This window comes from Pelodiscus sinensis, chromosome 13 (genome assembly GCF_049634645.1).
Source record: "Pelodiscus sinensis isolate JC-2024 chromosome 13, ASM4963464v1, whole genome shotgun sequence".
Taxonomy (NCBI): Eukaryota; Metazoa; Chordata; order Testudines; family Trionychidae; genus Pelodiscus; species Pelodiscus sinensis.
In genome coordinates, this window is record NC_134723.1 from 31,266,570 (window position 1) to 31,286,197 (window position 19,628).

The 19,628-nt window shown below is 40.0% G+C and overlaps 1 protein-coding gene across 3 annotated transcripts in view; it reads left to right on the forward strand.

Moving 5' to 3' along the window:
* TENM1 (teneurin transmembrane protein 1) overlaps positions 1–19,628 on the forward strand; it is a 1,699,828-nt gene that overhangs the window by 1,002,795 nt on the left and 677,405 nt on the right. The window lies entirely within an intron of this gene.

The following is a 19,628-nucleotide window of genomic DNA, read 5'->3' on the forward strand; positions in this document are numbered from 1 at the left end:
TGGGGATTCAGGAGGAGGTTTGGCTCCAGGAGGGAGTTTGGCTGTGGGAGGAGGCTTGGTATTGGGGTGTGGGCTCTGGGCCGGAGTCAAAGTGTGGAAGGGGCTTCCAATCTGGGACAGAAAGTTGGGGTGCAAGAAGGAATTCAGGGCATGGGTTTCAGCCAGTTGGCTGTCAGTGGCACAATGGGACTAAAGCAGGCTCCCTGCCTGTCCTGGTTCTGTGATGCTCTTGGATGCAGCCCCTATGTCCAGTCTCTAGCTGGAAGGGTTACAGATCTCTGCATAATTCATACTGTCTGTGCATGCAGACACCAACACCCCAGCTCCCATTGGCTGTGGTTTGGACAGTGGGAGCTGCGGAGCTGATGCTGGGGGAAGGGAGAGCATGCAGAACTTCCCTGACTGCTGCTCCACCTAAGGGCAACAAGGATGTGCTAGTGAGCTGGTGCTTGTGGCTCCATCCCTATGGGAAGGGGAGCACTGAGACTCAGGGCGACTTGCTGCAGGATGTAAGAAATGATACAGTGGGCCAGATTCAGCCCATGAGCAGCAGGCTCTCCACCCCTGCTTCGATACTACTATCTTACTTTGGTCTTTCTGGTTTTATTTATAGTAATGTTTTCAAACTTTCAAAAGTTGCATTCCCCACTTGTCCCCCATTAGCCCTGTGACTTGGTTTTAGATACACTGAAATAGTTAACAACATTATCATTTAAACATGACTGACACTAAGTTAATTCCTTTGAAATGAACAGAACAAGTCACATCTGAAAACTACTTTTTCAGGTGTACTGCAAAATCAGGCACGCATTGTTGCATTAGGTAAATCAGATTGTCAAGGTAATTTTCACAACCATAACAGTTAGACTTACTTTCTCTTAGAGCCAAAAGAGACTCTGGACAACTGTCAACTGGTCCTGTCTGTGTCCCGCAGGTTTTAAAAAAACTTCTTTAGGCTAAGTATAGAGGCCACTACACTGAAAATACATTATCTATCAAAGACAAAATCGGAAAGCCTTTAAATTTTATACCAAACAAAACAGAATAAGTTGTCAGACACTTACATGTATATGGGTGTGTCTAGACTACTGAGTTTTGTCGACAAAAGTGGACTTTTGTCGACAAAACTATACCTGCGTCTACACTACCGCTGAGTTCTGTCGACATAACGTCGACAGAACTCAGCAGTTTTGTCGACGCTGGTAAACCTCATTCTACGAGGCATAACACCTTCTGTCGACAGAGTTCTGTCGACAGAAGGTGTTATTGCCTGTAGGGTTGCGTCTAGACTACAGGGTTTTGTCGACAAAGCAGCTTGCTTTGTCGACAAAACTGAATGTGTCTAGACGCTCTATGTCGACAGAAGTTTTGTCGACAGTATCTGTCGACAAAACTTCCATCGACAAAACCCTGTAGTCTAGACGTACCCTATGATAGGTTGCTAAATCACTTTGCCTTCGAGTCATGATAACGTTATAGAATAGGGCATTCTTTTTTAATCTCTACTGATACAAAATGTTCCATAAGAAAAATAATGCTGATGACCAGAGAACCGCACTGTGAAACTGTCTCGGGCACTAATGAATCAGCTTGAATCCAAGGAACTAGTATATTTTGGCCATATTTAAATCCTGATTGCACTGTATTCTTCTCCCTTAGCAATACTCACAATATGTTTATTACAATACATTTTCAAGATACTCACAATGTGATGTTTATTACAATGTCTTTTAAGTTTTCACGTGGTGACATATCACTTATTTGTCTTTTGAACTGTAAACAGTAAATCCTGTGAAAGTTACATAAAGGTAAAATTTCAGTTTCATAAATGCTGACCTTTGTTTCCATTTTGAGATCATCAAAATGTAGAAAAGGATCAGATTATATAAGTAAAATCAGACTGAGGCAGGCCAACATCAGGGGGTTTCAGATAAGATGAAACTGGCTTCTGTATTGTAACAAATTTTACTAACCTAGAACCTGATCAGTAAGGGGCTGCTCAATATTTCCATGACGTACTGAGCGCCCTCAACTGTTCAGGAGGAAAGAAATTTGGGCAGCTAGCGCATGGCTGCCTCCAGCTCCCAACTCCTAGCAAACTGCTGCCTGGAGGCTTCCTGCACACAGAGTTGAAAAGACCTGAGTCTCCCTCCTGCGTCTGGCTGGGAGCAGGAAGGCAAGAAACCCAGGCGGGTGCCCCATTGCTTCCATGAGGTATAGGTCAACTTATTGCTATTGTGTAGACATGTGCTAAGACTCATGAACAGCAGAGTGATTTGCTAGAGGTGAATTTGCTGTGTGTGTCCAGATGTTCTTTTCAGTTTGCTAATGGCAAACAGCCCAATTAATCTAAGCCTCATTTAATATAAAACAATTTGTGGCAAACATAAAGAAAAGATAAATATATTTTAAAATCTCCCCTAGGACTCTCTTTGTAATTATGATAATGACATTTTAACTGATAATGCAATATTTTAAGAAAATTAGCATAGTTGGATAGAAAGTCTGTCCCTTACAACATATATGTAAATTCCCAGATTCTCTTATTTATAAATTACAGAATTACTACGTGTAAATTTCCCAATTTCAAGGTGCTATTTCAGCAGAGCAGGAAAAAAGAGATTAGGAATTTTCCTGTTCAAAAAATATCCTTTTATAATTCATTAATCTTTCCCCTCCTAGCATTTTAGGTACAGCATCTTCTGCACAATTCAATTTTAAGCATGTTTTCCCAAGGTTCATATTTGGGGGTAAGAGGATGAGACCTGGTGCAACTGGTAGGACCTACAGTAGCTAGGTGTTTTTGCTGAAATGTTTAGCATTGTTGACTTGATGATGTTCGAGTAAATGGCCCATTGCAGTAACAGAGACACCTCTCATATTCACAAATGTTGGAGAGGGAATCAATGATTCTACTGTGGCTTTTAGAGCACTATAGTGGGGACAATGGGTTCTTAATTCAGCAGGATCACTGAAAGACCTTGTTATACATAAAGATGCTCCCTCTGCTACATAAGGAGTGCAATATGCATTCCCTTAATTGGCTGGCTAGCCAGTTTTGCTGCCTAGTGTGTACTGTTTGGCTATGTCTACACTGCAGGCTTTTTGCACAAAAAGCTTTTGTCAGAAGAGATCTTCTGCAAAACTTCTTGCACAAGAGAGCATCCACACTGCAAAAGCACATCGAAAAAGCGATGTGCTTTTGCAAAAGAGAGCGTCCAGACTGCCTGGATGCTCTCTCACAAGTAAGCCGTGATTACTATGGACAGAATGGTCATCAGGGCACCTGTGCTTTTTCCTCTTCCCTCTTCTTAAGCAAAAAACCCCTCTTCCCCATCCAGTCATGCCTTTTTGTGCAAGAGCTCTTGTGCAAAAAGGTGTTCTTCCTTGCAGAATGAGAATTACCGGTCATGCAAAAATCCCTCTGATCTTTCAATTTACTTGCACAAAAAGTTGCTGGAGGTGTGGACACTCCATGACTTTTTGCGGAAAAAAGGCAATTTTTTCTGCAAAAACTCTGTAGTGGAGACATAGACTTTCACACGGGCTCCATCCCACCTGTTCTGAACCTGTGAGCATGCAGGGATTGTGACTGTGGCTATCCCTGGTGCCAGGGTCTCCCTGGGGGCTGTGGCCAAAAATGTATATGTTGGCAATTCTCATAATCTTAGATCAGATCATGATACAAAATAATCATTCAATATGCAGACCAAATATTGGGTTAGCCATTTGTTAATGCTCTTGACTAGTGCAGGAGCATCTAATAAGATGATTTTTAAACAAAGTAACATTTTTGGCTCTATGAGTTACATGAGTTAGCTAGAAGCTGATATAAAGTGGGGGGGGGGAGCAACAGAACAGGTTTTTTAAATAAAGTAATCTAGATTGTCCCAACAGTGCTGGTCCAACTATTGGTCTCTAGTCATAGGTAGTACAATGATACTTCACAGCACTTTCCCTCCACTAATGCTCTTAAGCCAAATGGACAATACTGGACTAGACAGAAATGCAATTTAGAAAGAACAAATATCAGAATTGATCCCTGTCTCAAAATGGATCCAATCTGACTTTTTGAAGGGGCAGTGAGTGCTTCCAAAATAACAGTAACAGCAGGCTCTGGCGAGAAAATACTCTGTAATGAGATTTTTGCTTCCCTTCCCCCGCTCCTGTGAGAAAAATAGTTCTGGAGAAAGTACAGCAAAGTTATGCCAAATTCTTCTAATGGACCTAGGCTTTAACACAGGTACTATTGCTTTGTTTGCCTTTATATGATGTTACAATTCATTTTGTTTCTTTGATATATTAAATATTTTATCAGTGAAACTAACAGAAATTTGATAGAGTGGTAAATTCCAAATATAGGAACAGTGTTTTGTTAAAAAATCTTTCATGTACTTTCTTTCTTTTAGTGTCACTAGTAAGCATAGTGGTATGGTATATGTGTAATGATGAATTCATTTGCAACTCCCTTTTGTAGTAATCATGTAGTTTCTACACTCTTTCATATGAGAAAAACAGAGGCAGATATTAAATAACTTATCTAAGGTTACACAGCAAGTTAGAACTCAGGTCTGTGTGGCTTCCAAATTCTGTGATCATTCCACAAGACCACACGACATTTCATCCACTGGAATGCTTTGGTAGCTATTTCAGAGAGTTTTGAAATGTTCTGAGTGGTGCTAGTACATTTCATCACAGCCCAGATGTTGTTTATCTTTTTTTTTAAATCTGCTTTATTTCTGCTGAGCCATGTGTCAGTGATATGCTTGTGTGTATCTCAGTTAAAAGTAAAATTCATAAAACACTGTCCATGTCCTGTAATGCATAGTTTCCTTTAGAACACAAGAGCTCTGTTATCTTCTATGACCTGTGCAATTAAGAACGTCCTCTGTTTCAGTAGTCTACTAGCTATATTTTCAGATGTATCCATTGCTCTTTCTATGCAAATTAAATATTCATTGAAGGTATTCTTTAAAGCAGAGCTGTTTGGTACTCTGTGCTATATTAAGCCTAAATCTCATTTTGGTCATGATTGCTCATATTAACATATGGGGATTTGCTCATATTCTTGTTACACTGAAAGCAGTTTCTATACATTTAACTACTCATCTATGTTCTTAAGACTTGACTATTGCTTTTCTTTATATAAAAATAGTCTACAGGCTGAAACACAATTTTAGAAATGTAAAATACAGAACAGATAGTTCCTTTACAAAATTGCTTCCCCTTATGGATGTTTTTTTTTAATAGTGAGTCCTAGAAATTGTTGATGAATTTCTGAATTGTTGATGAATTTCATTGTTGCTGACTCTCATGAGGGAACATAGTTAATGTAGATAACTAATTGCAAACTTGTCATGGCCAGGTAAGGATGTCATCCAGGCAGCAAGTTGCCTATACATTAGAAACAAGTAGACAGTTTGTCTATATGTACTTGGATTTGGCTATGGTTCTTTGGCATTGTACTGACAAGAGGTTAGAAGGAGGGAAAAGGGACTCTGAAACCAGGGCTAGGGCACAATAGATACCCATAGATGGTCCTTTTCATTCAGCTGATTCCTGCTTGGAGATTGAGGATCAGACCTGCTGTTGCTTCTTTGCTAGGGAAAGAATCTCTCATGGCAGAATTTGAAGGAAATGCTATAAAGAAAATGTTCACAACATTTTCCTCCCTGGCAAACTCACCTAGTTGGGAAATCATAATCTTGGCCATTGTTATCTTCTACTTCCATCTTTTTAACATTACTGTGTTAGATACATTATGACCATTTATTGGGAAGATATCAGAATGAAAATGTATTTTGTTCTTTGATTCCCATCATCTATATTATCAAACAAAATTATAGTAATATATACTTTTTTAGATGTAGAATGTGACTGTTTTTACCAGCCATTCTATAGGACTATGTTGTTTCCACTTATTTCTCTAAACTGAACCCAGGGCCCCATGCAGTGGTATTCTAGCTATTACCCAAGATCCATAATCCTGGAAATCCTGGATAGCCCATCATCTCAAGAATTGGCACTCTTACAGCAGGATTGTCTAGCTATGTAGTCTTTCTCTGCTGGCTCTACGTTGCCAGCATTTTCAGCTATCTTTGAGACATCACTCACTTCCTGAGGAAACTAAAATTCTTTGGTGAGCTTCCAGAAAACACCATCCGAGCCACTATGGATGCAGACTCTCTCTACACCAACGTTCCACACAAAGATGAATTATAAGATGTCAGTAACTGTATCCCTGATGATGTCACAGCACTGCTGGTTGCTGAGCTTTGTGACTTTGTTCTCACCCACAAACATTTCAGATTTGGGGACAATTTATACCTTCAAGTCAGGGGAACTGCTATGGGTACACGTATGGCCCCACATTATGCCAGCATTTCTATGGCTGATGTAGAATCTTCCTCAGCTCTATCCACAAAGTACCCCACCTTTACTTGTGCTGCATTGATGACATCTTCATCATCTGGATTCACGGGAAGGAGGCCCTTGAATTAGTCCACTGGGATTTCAACAATTTCCATCCCACGATCAATCTCAGCATGGACCAGTCCACACAAAAGATCCACTTCTTGCACACTAGTGTACAAACAAATGATAATTACATAAACACCGTCCTATACTGGAAACCTACTGACCACTGTACTTACCTATACACCTCTATCTTTCATCCAGAACAGATCGCACAATCCATTCTTTACAGATTGCATTCTTTACAACTGCATTTGCTACAATCTCTCAGATAGATACAAACAACTACAGAATCTCTATCAAGTATCCTTCAAACTACACTACCCATCTAAGAAAGTGAAGAAACAGACTGACAGAGCCAGTTGGATACATAAAAGTCGCCTTCTATAGGGCAGGCCCAAGAAAGAAAGCAACAGAATGCCAACATTACCAATAGCTCCCAGCTAAAACCTCTCCAATACAACATCAGGATGATGATCCCTCACTCTCATAGACCTTCAGAGGGGTAGCTGAGTTAGTCTGTAACTGGAAAAACTTATAAAACAACAAATAATCTCGTAGCACCTTAGAGACTAACAAAACATATAGACAGTGTCATGAGATTTTGTGGGCACAACCCACTTCTTCAGATGAATGGAGTTATTAAAGGTCCAGTTTCTAAATAAATAGGATGGGGGGGAGGGGGAAAGAAAAAAGAAGAAAAAAAAAGGGGGAAAGAAATAGTCAATTAGGGTATGTCTACACTTGCCCCCTACTTCGAAGTAGGGAGGCAAATGAAACATACTGAAGTGCAAATCAAGCCCGGGACTTAAATATCCCATGCTTGATTTGCATGTTCCCGGCTGGTCGCCATTTTAGAAATTCACTAGCCCAGAGTAACTGCCCGCTTCTATATGCGGCAGTGAAACAGGAGTCCGATTTAAAGGCCTTAATTTGAATTAGCTGGTAAACCTCGTTGCAGGAGGAATACCAGCTAATTCAAGTTAGGGCTTTAAATCGGACTCCTGTTTCACTGCCACGTGTAGACACGGGCAGTTACTCCGGGCTAGTGAATTTCTAAAATGGTGACCGGGCGGGAACAAGCAAATCAAGCACGGGATATTTAAATCCCGGACTTGATTTGCAACTTCGGTATGCTTCATTTGTCTCCCTACTTTGAAGTAGGGGGCAAGTGTAGACAAACCCTTAGAGTGTCCATGCAACATGAAGCTGATAAAGAAGATACTAATTGTTCTTAAGTACCCATTGTTTGGTTTTTTTATGTCATTAGGATTGGAATGTAGTGGGCCATCCAGACAATGTCTTTATTCATACCTCTGTTATATGAATCAAACTTGTAAATGAAGTTAAGTTCTAAGGCTTCCCTGTGGAGTTGGCTTCTAGAGTTGGCCTGAAACAATATGGTGAATTTGAGATCCATTAATGAGTGCCCAGGCAAGTTAAAATGTTCCCCAACAGGTGTCTGTGTATTGCCTTTTTGGATATCTGATTTGTGTCCATTAATATTTTTTCTCATAGACCTTGGAAGAAAAGCCAGTCTTCACTTACATACAGCCCCCTAATCTGAAAGCACATATCACCACAAACCAAACACCCAACAGAAACACTCAGTCAGAAACAAAACCCTTCAACAAACCCCATTACCAACTCTGTCCACACGTCTACCCTAGTGACACCATCACAGGGCTTAACCACCTCACCCATAACATCAAAGTCTCATTCACCTGCATATCTACTACAGTAGACTTCCGATAATCTGGCACCTTTTGGACCTAAGTGGTGCCGGATTATCAGATTTGCCAGAAAATCAGGAGGTCCGGTACAGCTGCACGGCTTAACAGCTGGCCAGGACACAATCTCCTTCCCTCTCCCCTCCCCTTTCTTCTTCCCATCTCTCTCCTCCATGCCGTAACCTGATCCTCCTCCCCCTCTCCTTCCCCTCCTCTTTCCCCTTTGCTGAGGCAAAATGCTCTTCTCCATACTGTAACATGATACCCCTTTCCCCCTCCCCCAACCTTATGCTCCATCTGGTGACAGCCAGCACGTGTGCTGAGCAGCAGGCTTTTTAATCAGCTGGTCAGGAGTGCTTGGCATTTTGATGCCGGAGTATCGGGAGTGCCGAACAGTTGGATGCCGGACTATCAGAGTTTTACTGTAATGTGATATATGACATGTGCCAGCAATGCCACTCTGCTACATATATTGGCCAAACCAGACTGTCTCTATGCAATAGAATAAATGGACACAAATCAGACAACAAGCATGATAATATACAAAAACCAATGAGAGAACATTTTAACCTTCATGGACACACAGTTGCAGACTTTGCCATTCTCAAGCAAAAAAACACCCCTTTAAAAACAGACTGAATCTGCTTAGCTGGAATTCATATGCAAATTTGACACCATCAGAATGGGTCTGGGTAGGGACTGGGAATGGCTCTTTCGTTACAATAAGTAATTTTCCTCTTTAGGTATTCTCACCTTTTTATACACATGCACCCTGACTGAATAATAATTACACTTCCTTCTCTACCATCTGTTTCTTCTTCTTCCACCTCATGCATCTGATGAAGTGAGCTGCAACTCACAAAAGCTTATGCTATAATAAAATTGTTAGTCTCTTAGGTGCCACTGGATTTCTTGTTTCCTTACTGAAACAGACTAATCTGGCTACCTCTCTGAAACTTGATTTAATTGACATCTCACCCATGATCCAAAATAGACTGCATTTGGCATAATAGGTTTTCAATATTATATTGTTGCTTTGATGTGTCACTGTTGTTCAGTGAATATTGTTTGTGTTGGAAAACGGTTCTGTTTGGAAGGATTAAGCATACAGGGAAGATTGCCTTCTTATCTGGGAATACTATAATGGTTAATTCTCTTTGGAATTCAGTGATCTCAGTTAGTTTGAAATAAGTCTGTCAAAACAAAACTGAAGAGTGACTTAAAATCATATAATAGAAATAAGCAACAATATACTAATTCACAGTCGATTCTGAGATGACTGTATGATGAACACAAAACAGCAGTGCTATGCCACCATTATTACCTGAGCATAATATGATCACTGCAAGAAAAAGTACATATAAACAAATAATATAATTAAAAGAGGAGGCTGCCCTTGTGAGGAAGGGTTAAATCAGATTAAAAAGAGAAAACAGAGGGCCACATCATCACTTCCATTCATGAGGAGAGGATACTAGGATCCAGCAGATGCTGTTTCAAGGTACCTCTACACAGAAGCATTATTTCAGAATTTTTTTTTCAAAATAACAAAATGCGCACGTACACAGCAAGCCATTATTTCAAAACACTGTCGAGCTGGAGGACTTCTTACTTGGACTCCTGTAACCCTCATTTCACAAGGAGTAAGGGAAGTCAACAGAAGACTGTTCTTTCTTCAACTTCCTGCTGTGTAGAGTGCGCCAAAAGCCAAATTAAGCGATTTTAACTTGACATAGCTGAAGTTGCATATCTTAATTCAACTTTTGTCCTGCTGTGTATATGTACCTTCAGACTATGGAAGTTCTGGTTACTTTCCTGACTTCATCTAGGCCTTGTGAAAGTGCATTTATAAGAGATTAAAGACATTTGGTGCTTTGCTTTTGTTAATACTGTTTCTATAATGTGCTTCCCCAATTCAGGACATAGGAACCCAGGGGCTCTGTAAAACCATCTGAGTGGGTTCCCCTACCAATTTGTTATGACCATGCTGTGGGATTTTCTAGAATCCTGAAGGATCCAATCACTTAGTCTGTGCATATTCTTCTAGCCAAGTGATGGCATTTTCATTGGTGTGATGCTGTTCTTCTAGACCACTGCTGAACCTGTGCATCATCAACAATGTGCATCATCATCTGCATTGCACCACAGTTGCACAAAAGGCTATCCTGAAGGCTCCAGATATTGGCTGACTGCACAGCGACCATGTCCGGTCCAGAACCTGTGCATTAGGAATCAGTGATGATGAGGCAGGTCAAAACCAGGGAAGCCAGATTGAGGAGGTTGATGTCAAGGGACTGGTTAGGGATTATAACAGAGATGATACACATACTGGCATGTAGTTGTGTATCCTCCAGTTTGTTGTGTGACGATCAGCTCCATACTGGTGTGCGATACTATGTCACGGAATGCATGGTGAGAACTGACATCCATATGGTTGGGATATGAGCACCCCATGAGGAACCTGCCTGTTTGCCAAGAAGATTATTGTGCATCTTAACTTTAGCTGTTATCTTCTTCAGATGGACATAATAGCTCAGTGTACTAATTTCACACCTTTATAGTTCAGTCCTACTTCATGCTTCACCTTCTAACCATTGAGATAAACACTTATTTCTCAGGTTGCATGATGAAGAGAGAACAAGCAAACTGGAGACTGTTTTTATTATGCTTGGCAGGAGGCGCTAAGTCCTACAGTAGTCAGATGGATCCACTGACTTCAGAAAACAAAGCCAGCCTACTCACTCTAAAGAGGCAAAACTTTTTGTAGAGGAGCAAAGACTTGGAAATCCTTCAAAGGGGACCTTTGAGAGGATTCCAATTTCTAGCATGGATTATTCTCATGGAAATGGGACAGTGTGGCCCACCTTTAGTTCTGAGAGGTGTGGGTTCCTGTATTATTCCTGAAGAAGCATGAGTAGGAATGTTGTGTTCTCTCTCATTTTCTCCTTTCTGATTTTATTTAAAATAATCATTGATTTTAGACGAATGTAGAGCACAGGTGCTTTCCAGGCAGTGATTTTAAAATGAAGACATTTAAAGTGTTCTTGCTAAGTGTCCCCCACCTGTTGTGCACTACAGCCGTAATATGCAATCAACCAACTTCCCTGCTACAGATATGACATGAAAAACATTTGAGGGCAATTGACCACTGTGAATTTTTACAACGTATCACAATAGAAGAAACATCTGTGCACATAATGCTTATTAAAAAAAACCTATGACAAGATCATAAATCATTGAAATGCTGAAGACTAAAATATCGGTTTTTGCAGTCAGTCATTAAACCAAACTCATAATCTATGAAATTATACATTCTAGTGTAAAATGTAATATTTCACTTCACATTTAGAAACCTAGATGATCACTGTTCCTTTCTTTCACCAAAAACAAACCACATCAACAAAAATATTTCTGCCAGGATAAATAAAGTAACTCTATCCATCATTCTGTTGTCAGAAACAGATAAGTCCTAAATTAAACCTTAGTTTTCTCATATGGATTGCCAAATCTAAGGGGCATAGTCTATACTTGTTCTGCCTGAATAAGTCCTAGAGATACCAATGATATTTCTGCATATGGACAGAATGTAAAATATTCCCGAGGGTAATCTTAGTATGACTTATAACTTCTGTGCACATATAAAATTGTGTCTATATAAGACTCTCTTATTTAGTTGATCTCTAACTCTCACTAGATGTACAATAAATCTTAAAAGATTAGACACCAACAGTTCTTAATGCTTCCCCAGCTCAGGGTCCAAACCAGCATAATTTTTTGGAACTAGGAGAAGGGGCCTACTCACAGAATGCACCTTTAGAAGCCAGGCCAATTTGTGAAGAAATCCTGAAGTTGGAGAAAGGATCTTGGGCCATCTCCTTCCTCATGGCCTTATAGCTCCCTCAGCAAATGTGATCACACTTTGTCTAATGTTTGATGATCAAAAAAGGTTACAATGCAATGAATATAGACTACAATTTTTAAAAGTAACTAGATTAAAGCTTCACTATGAATATAAATAGTCTTCCTGGGGCTCTGTTTGAACAGAAAGAAACAAAATCATAGAATCATAGAACTGGAAGAAACCATGAGAGATCCTTAAGTTCAGTCGTCTGCACTCACAGCAGAATGAACCACCATCTAGACCAGACATGAGGAACCTTTTTTAGGTCGGGGGCCATTGACCACAGAAAAAACAGATGGGGGGCCTGTCAGCCGACGGTCAGGGCAGTGTGTGTGTGTATGTTTCCGAGAAAAGGTTTAATGTCCATGTCTTTACTGCTAGGACCGGAGTCCCATCGCAGAGGGTGGCCAGCAGGCCAACAGACGCCCCGTTATATAGGAAGAGCTTATTACAGCTTAGATTTTAGCTGCTAGAACACAGGGGTTCCTTCTCAGCGGGCTGCCTAGGAAAGGCTGAAAAGGTGCCCCGACGGATCTTGTCGCCTGGGAGTGACACAGATCCAAACGCCCAAGCTCTCCCTATGTCTGTCCCTTTATGACCGGCTGAAGTTCTTTTAAATTGTGCTTGGTTCTGTTACAGCAACTGATGGAGTCAGGTTAAAGCTTAAACAGTTACAGGTTTATTAAAGAAGCTTATAAATCATATGGTTAAAATGGTTATTGCTCTATTTCTTAAATGCTAGCAAATATATATATATAGGTCTTAAAAATGATTACAGGAAAAAGGTAAAGATAGAAAATAGAAATAGTGGTACCAAGTGACAGCTTAATCTTTAAAGAGCTCTAACACTATGTATATATATACTTAAGCAAAGAACCACATCCAAGTACAATTTTTACCCCTTTCTGTGCCTCTCGACTCCAGCGTGTCAGGCCAGGGCCGGTCTCTCAATTCGTAGGAAAGACGAATACGAGGTGGGCGTCCCCTCTGGAACCTCGGGAGAGCAAACACCTAACCCGACCAGCAGATAGATGGTAGATTGACACTCAGAGAAAATGTGCTGCTGGACCCATCTTTATATCCCTGGGGGCCCGTATCCTCTTTCTTATCTAAGATGCCGAATTGTACTGGTCCGTTGTGTGGCGCCAGTTCTTACAAGCAAGTTTCAAGTTAATTTACACTTGCAAGAGAGAGATAACTAAATTGTACATACTAGACTTTTTTTTACTGGGCGAGAGATTCCTCCCCCCGCGGACGGCTGTGTATTCGTATCAATATGGGTTAAGTCAAGGACACTCCTTGGCAGCCTCTTGGTCAGCAATTGGTGTATCTCTGTTTATAGCCATTCACGGTCACAGCAGCCTGGGCCTTCTGTTCTGTGTGCCCTGCATGCTCCAGGCAAGCAAAAATGGATGTTACAGGGGGGGTTCCTGTCTGGCTACAGGGCCACTCACAAGTGAGAAGCAACCCCCCTCCCAAAAAAAACCTCCACAACCCTCACTGACCTGGCCCCCAAGTAAGAAGGTGAAAAAAACCCTTCACAGATGTGGCCCCCAACAAACAAGCAGAGAAAAAAAGACACTCTCCTCATTCCCCTCAAATTCCAGCCCCACTGGGGGAGGGAGCGAGGGAGGGCATTGAGGCTCAGGGCTTATAACAGCTGGGTTAATTCTTCAGGGGGCTCAGTGCTCATGGATCTTTTGGGGTCCTCTAGGCACTGGAGTGGGCCATAAAGGAGGGATTCAGTGTGCAGGAGAGGGCTGGGAATGAGGATGCAGGGTCTGGGTGGGAGGTAGGGTGCAGAAGCGGGGCTGTGGGTCAGAGTGCTGGCACAGCTCCCAGGGGGTCACAGGTGATTTGCATGGCTCTAAACACTGCAGGAAAGTGCTCCCTGCAGGCACCGCCCCCACCACTCCCACTGTCCACAATTCCCTGCCAATGGGAGCAGTTGGGGGCGGGGGAGGAGCAGTGCCTGCAGGAAGCATTTCCCTGCAGCATGCAGAGTCACACAGAGCTGTTTTCTTCCCCCTGCCAGGCAGTGCCTAGGGGCCCAATATAGCCTGTGGCTTGCACTGATTAGGCTCTCGACACTCACCTCTTCCCTACTGCAGTAGGGTGAGCCAACCAGTGCTGGTACTCCAGCCACAGCACAAGCCAGATCAAGGTAAGCCACAGGCCAATGCCTGCCTGAGGGCTGTAGTAATTTCCCCTTCTCTGATTTAGTTCATCCCTGAAAGGTGTTTGTCTAACCAGCTCTTAAAAATCTTTTTATTTTTCTGTCCTCCCTTTTACCATTCATTAGAATCATGAACTCTAGCATTTCAAGATCACTTTCACCCATGCTGCCTTTGACTTCCAAATTCTCAACTAGTTCCTCCCTATTAATCAAAATCAAATCTAGAACAATCTCTCTCCAGTAGTTTTCTGCTCCTCAATAAGTCTGACTCCTATGCCCATCTCAGCTTCATTCCAAGGGTTTACATTTTTAATATATAAGAGAACTCCTTAATATATAAGAGAACTCCTTTTAATATATAAGAGAACTCCTACTCTCTTTTCCCCCGCCTGTCCTTCCTGTGCAAGCAGTACCCTTCAATATTAATATTCCAGTTGTGTATTATCCCACCAAGTCTCTGTGATGCCAACTACATCACTACATCACTACTACCAACTACATTAAGGTGCCACAGGACTCCTTGCCGCAACTACATCACAGTTTACTTACTAATATTATGAATTCTTCATGTTTATTCCCCATACATCTTGTATTAGTATACAAACATCTATGATACTGATTTGACTTCCCCCTTCCCAATTTTGTCTTGTCTCTCCTTTATCCCTGCTATTACAGCTCATGCTACCCTCAGTTTCTGACCTCTCTCACAGGTTTTCATAATAAGTCTTGGTTTAAAACCATTCTCATTAGGTTAGCCAATCAAAGCTTCCCTTCATGGTTCCTCCGCTTAACTACTAATGGTTTACCAGTGTGGCTCGCACATTCAGACATGTCTACATTAGGAAATTATTTTGAAATAACTAAATTTGACTTAACTACCAATTTTACAAAATTGAAATAGCATGTCCTCACTACGGGGAAGCCTCTAAATTAGTCTGAGGCAGGCTCTGTTAATGAGAATGTGCTACCTCAACTTAAAGCCCCAGGAAGCACTGGGGAGTAATTAATTCAAAATACTCTGGGGAGTAGTCATTTCAAAATAGCAGCACTGGAGTGTCCATACTAATGCTATTTTGAAATTAGCATTATTCCCAAGAAAAACAGGAGTATAGATTTCAAAATTACTGGCCCATTATTTTGAAATAACAGACTTAGTAGTATGGAGATTCCACTTATAAATTTGACCTAAAGGTGGTTATTTCAAAATAAAGCCCTGGACTGTGTCTAGACTGCATCCCTTTTCCGTAAAAGGGATGCAAATTAGACACATTGCAATTGCAAATGAAGCGGGGATTTAGGGGAAGCAGCCCTAGTGTACAGCAGGACTCAGACAGTTCTAATACCCATAGAGACAGTCTAACAGTCTCTATTGTTGAGTATGTTTTCCTAAAGTTCTGTTACATGGACTAATCCTTCATCTGTCAAATTACTAATAGGAGACAGATGGATTCCTTTTTTCCCCAGTTGAAGTCTGATATTGAACTGGATTTTAATCATGGTGGTATGCTGAAAGTATTACATGATATAGTATTTGTTTGCATTAGTGGTTTCTGCCCTGAAATTTTTTTCAATCTAATTTATAATCTGAAGTTCAGATTTTCAAAGTGCTCTAGGAGTTTGTACACATCCACCATTAAATATTAATGGATGACCTGCCTAAAATCCATAGAGAACTTTGAAAATGTCAACCCACACATACAATCATTGCCAATATGAGAGAGGAAACATACTACCCACGCAGTTTCCTGCAATCATATTACAAAAACTCAGCAGAGGAAGCAGTGCAAATATCAAACAAATTACACTTATCAGAAGATGTGATTTTTTTTCAAAAAATATCAAATAAAATAGTGCTCATGGGTATGCAAACAGAAAAAGCTTCCTCTTGGAGCAGGCAGGAGATCTCTTTAGATAAAGGGTCCATGTGTGGGCCTGTTTTTGAACATGGCTAGTAAATAGTAGACAAATAGGGAAACTAGTCCTGTTATCCTCTGCAAATCAGCATGTTTTGATTGAGTACTGAGTTTAAAACCTTGGGAAATAGTCCCTGATTACTTATCAGTTTAAAGGGCACTGACTGGGGGTAAGAGTTCTTTCAGACCTCCAGGGCCTTAATGGTTTAGAAATAATGGTTATAATCAAATAGCTTAAGTGTTTAATTGAATTACTGTATATCTTTTTTCCAAGCAGACTTAACCCAGAATATCTCTGTACAAATCTGTCCTTTAGTTGTGCAGTCCTTATTATTCATAATTAATGAGGTCCTTTCATATTTTAAGATATGTAACTGTCCAACTAACCTAGGGAAAAAAAACTCCCTGGATTTATTTAAGGATGTGAACTGAAAGAAAAAAACAGGCATATTACCATCTATTAATTTTTTCCAGTTCAACAATTGATCCTTTCCTTTCTCTAAAAAGAAAAGGGGTCAAATGAGTTGATTAGTTACACATATATAACAACATTATAAAGTGTTAAACTCATTAATGCCCATGCTAACCTCAAGTTTGCAAACACTGGTCTTACTACCTGGCTTTATGTATTTTTATTTTGGGTACCAGTTATTTATACTTGAAAAGCTAAAATCACATTACTCTATTTTTATGTACTGCCTCATATACTATTTTCTATCATAAATTCAAACAAGGAAAATGTATAGTGAGATAAAGTACTATAACATCTCTTGCAACATTTCTGCTGGAAGACTGTCCTGAGGTGGGGTATGTAAAGCAGGTGTGAGAAAACAGGAAAAAATTATACTGTCAGATCCCACATTGAATAAATTCAGATTTAGTTAGGATTAAATAAGGAAGACCAGGCACACAGCTGTCTCTCAAAAATGAAAAAGAATATTATTTTACAAAACTGAGAACTGAACATGCATGCAGCAGACAGAAAATTACTCAAAACAGGTATTATACTCAGAAGCCTCTTAGAAAAATCATGTTGTAGATTTTGTGTATAGAATCATAGGGCTAGAAGGACCTGCAAGAGTCAGCTAGTCTAGCTCCCTGCCAAGATACAAGATTTGTTACGTCTAACCATCCAAGACAGAAAGCTATCCAGCCTCCTTTTGAAAACATTCAGTGGAGCTTCCACAATCTCCCTAGGCAGGCTGTGCCATTGTCCCATTGTTCTTAAAGTTTAGACTTTTTTTTCCCCTGAGGTTTAATCTAATTCTGTTATGCTGTAGTCTGAACCCATTGCTTCTTCTCCTGCCCTCTGTGGCAAAAGAGAACAGCTTTTCCCCATCTTTTTTATGGCAACCTTATAAGTATTAGAAAACCGCTATCATGTCACTCCTCAATCTCCTCTTTGCCAAACTAAATATACGTACAGTAGTCCCTTCAACCTTTTCTTATAGAGTTTGCATTCTGTCTCACTCATGTTCCTTTTTTTCTCCTAATGTGCCAAGGACCAGATCCAGAAAACAGTATGCATATGCTTAGCTGTACAATAGGATTAATGACTCACCTAATGCACAACAAAGAAGAGAATAAGGGTTTTTCAGGGGTGAGGTGTTTTCTGTATATGGCATTAAATCCCCACCATCATAACTGGGGCTATGAAAACACTACAGAGTTTTTCCAGGAAATGTAGCTGCTCTTCCGTTTTACGAAGAAGAAGGAATGTTCCAAAAAAGGGTTTTCTTCTGACACTTGGCCCAGTGTAGATGGGTCAAATGTCAGAAAAGCCTCTTCAGAAAAAAAAAGTGGAAAAAGCTACACAATTTGTGGTTTGCGATTCGCATAGCTTTTTCCGGAAGAACAGTGTAGTGTAGATATAGCCTGGATAGGTCAGATCATGCAAATCCTCTCTCACATTAGTACTCATTCAAATATTATGGTCTATTGACTTCAGTGGAACTTCCCTGAGACTGGTCATGTGTTCAACTACTCATGTTTGGTAATCCCTAGTTTTGAGGTTGTTTACACAATTTTTAGCAAATACCACACACATACTTCATAGTATCAAAAATAAAGGGGCTAGAGAGCTCTTGTAACTATGCCCAGACATCACCATGTTAAACACAGTTTAACTTTCTATAGTTCTACTACCATGACCTTCTGATATCATGAAGTGATTTTGTGGCACTAAGCACCAGAAAACACAAAATAAATAATTACTGGAATTGCTTAGTAAGGAAGCATGTGATATTAATGAAGCATACTGTCATGAACTAGAAACTGTGCATGCACACCATTGCCCTCTTAGATGGAAAAAAATTGCTCACGTGTATGACATTGGTAATAGAGACTCTCCTCTCGCTTATATAATAGCAACCGAAGGAGGAGAATCTGCTATGAAGATTAGCAACAACAGTGAATTACCAAGAGGATTTGGATTTGTTACAAGATATAAAAGATACTGGCAGGGAGGCCTTTACAAATAACTAATAAAGCACCAAAACAGGGAATTTATCCACAATATAGCCATAAACAAACAATGGCATTGGAGCAATCCACTGAATGAAATGATGCCCAAGTCTGTGTTTCCTTACAGAAATGAAATTATTTGGCTGACTGAATTATGTCATAGGCAGAAATTTCTCAGTGCTTTATAATGTATTTCATGTTAATTCATGGTATACAGTACAGCACACACCTAAGGCATTCAGAATTCATTGTGTTTCATATATGCATCATCACAATTACTGAAGAGTGGCAAATGTGGAGGCTTTAATGGGGTAAACATTCATGCACTTCACTTTTAAATAGAGATCCTCTGTAAAATCTCATTTGTTTTTAATCTGATTATATTGATATTGTGAATAAATACACCAGTAAAATTGATCCTAACTTATTAATTAAAGAAAGTCATTTATTAATTAAAGAAAGGGTGGAATCTTTTCATTTGGACTATGGCTTGTTGATGATATAAACTCACCCTAATTCAAATACTAAGCAGTATGACTTCTGGACCTTTAAATTAACCCTTCTATAATTAAAGATCTTGTTTGGAAATATAGAAAAGTTTTAGGTAATGTGTATTCTCAGCATTTTGCTTGAATTTGGCACATTTCTTTGGATTTAATGTAAGCAATAACTTTTCTGAACAGTTTTTTTAATTTTAGGGAAAGAATTTTAATTGACTTGCTACAATAAATACAACCTTATGGAAAACACAAGAAAACTGAAAACAAACAAACCTAACCCCAAGTAACCAATTAAGAAAATTTATATAATGGTTCCATAAAGTTTACAATTCATATATTCAGTTACATAGATATGAGAAAATGTCCCCTTATACATTTCAATAACAGCCATAATTCTGACTTGCAAGACATACAGGCAGTTCCCGGGTTACGTACAAGATAGGGACTATAGGTTTGTTCTTAAGTTGAATT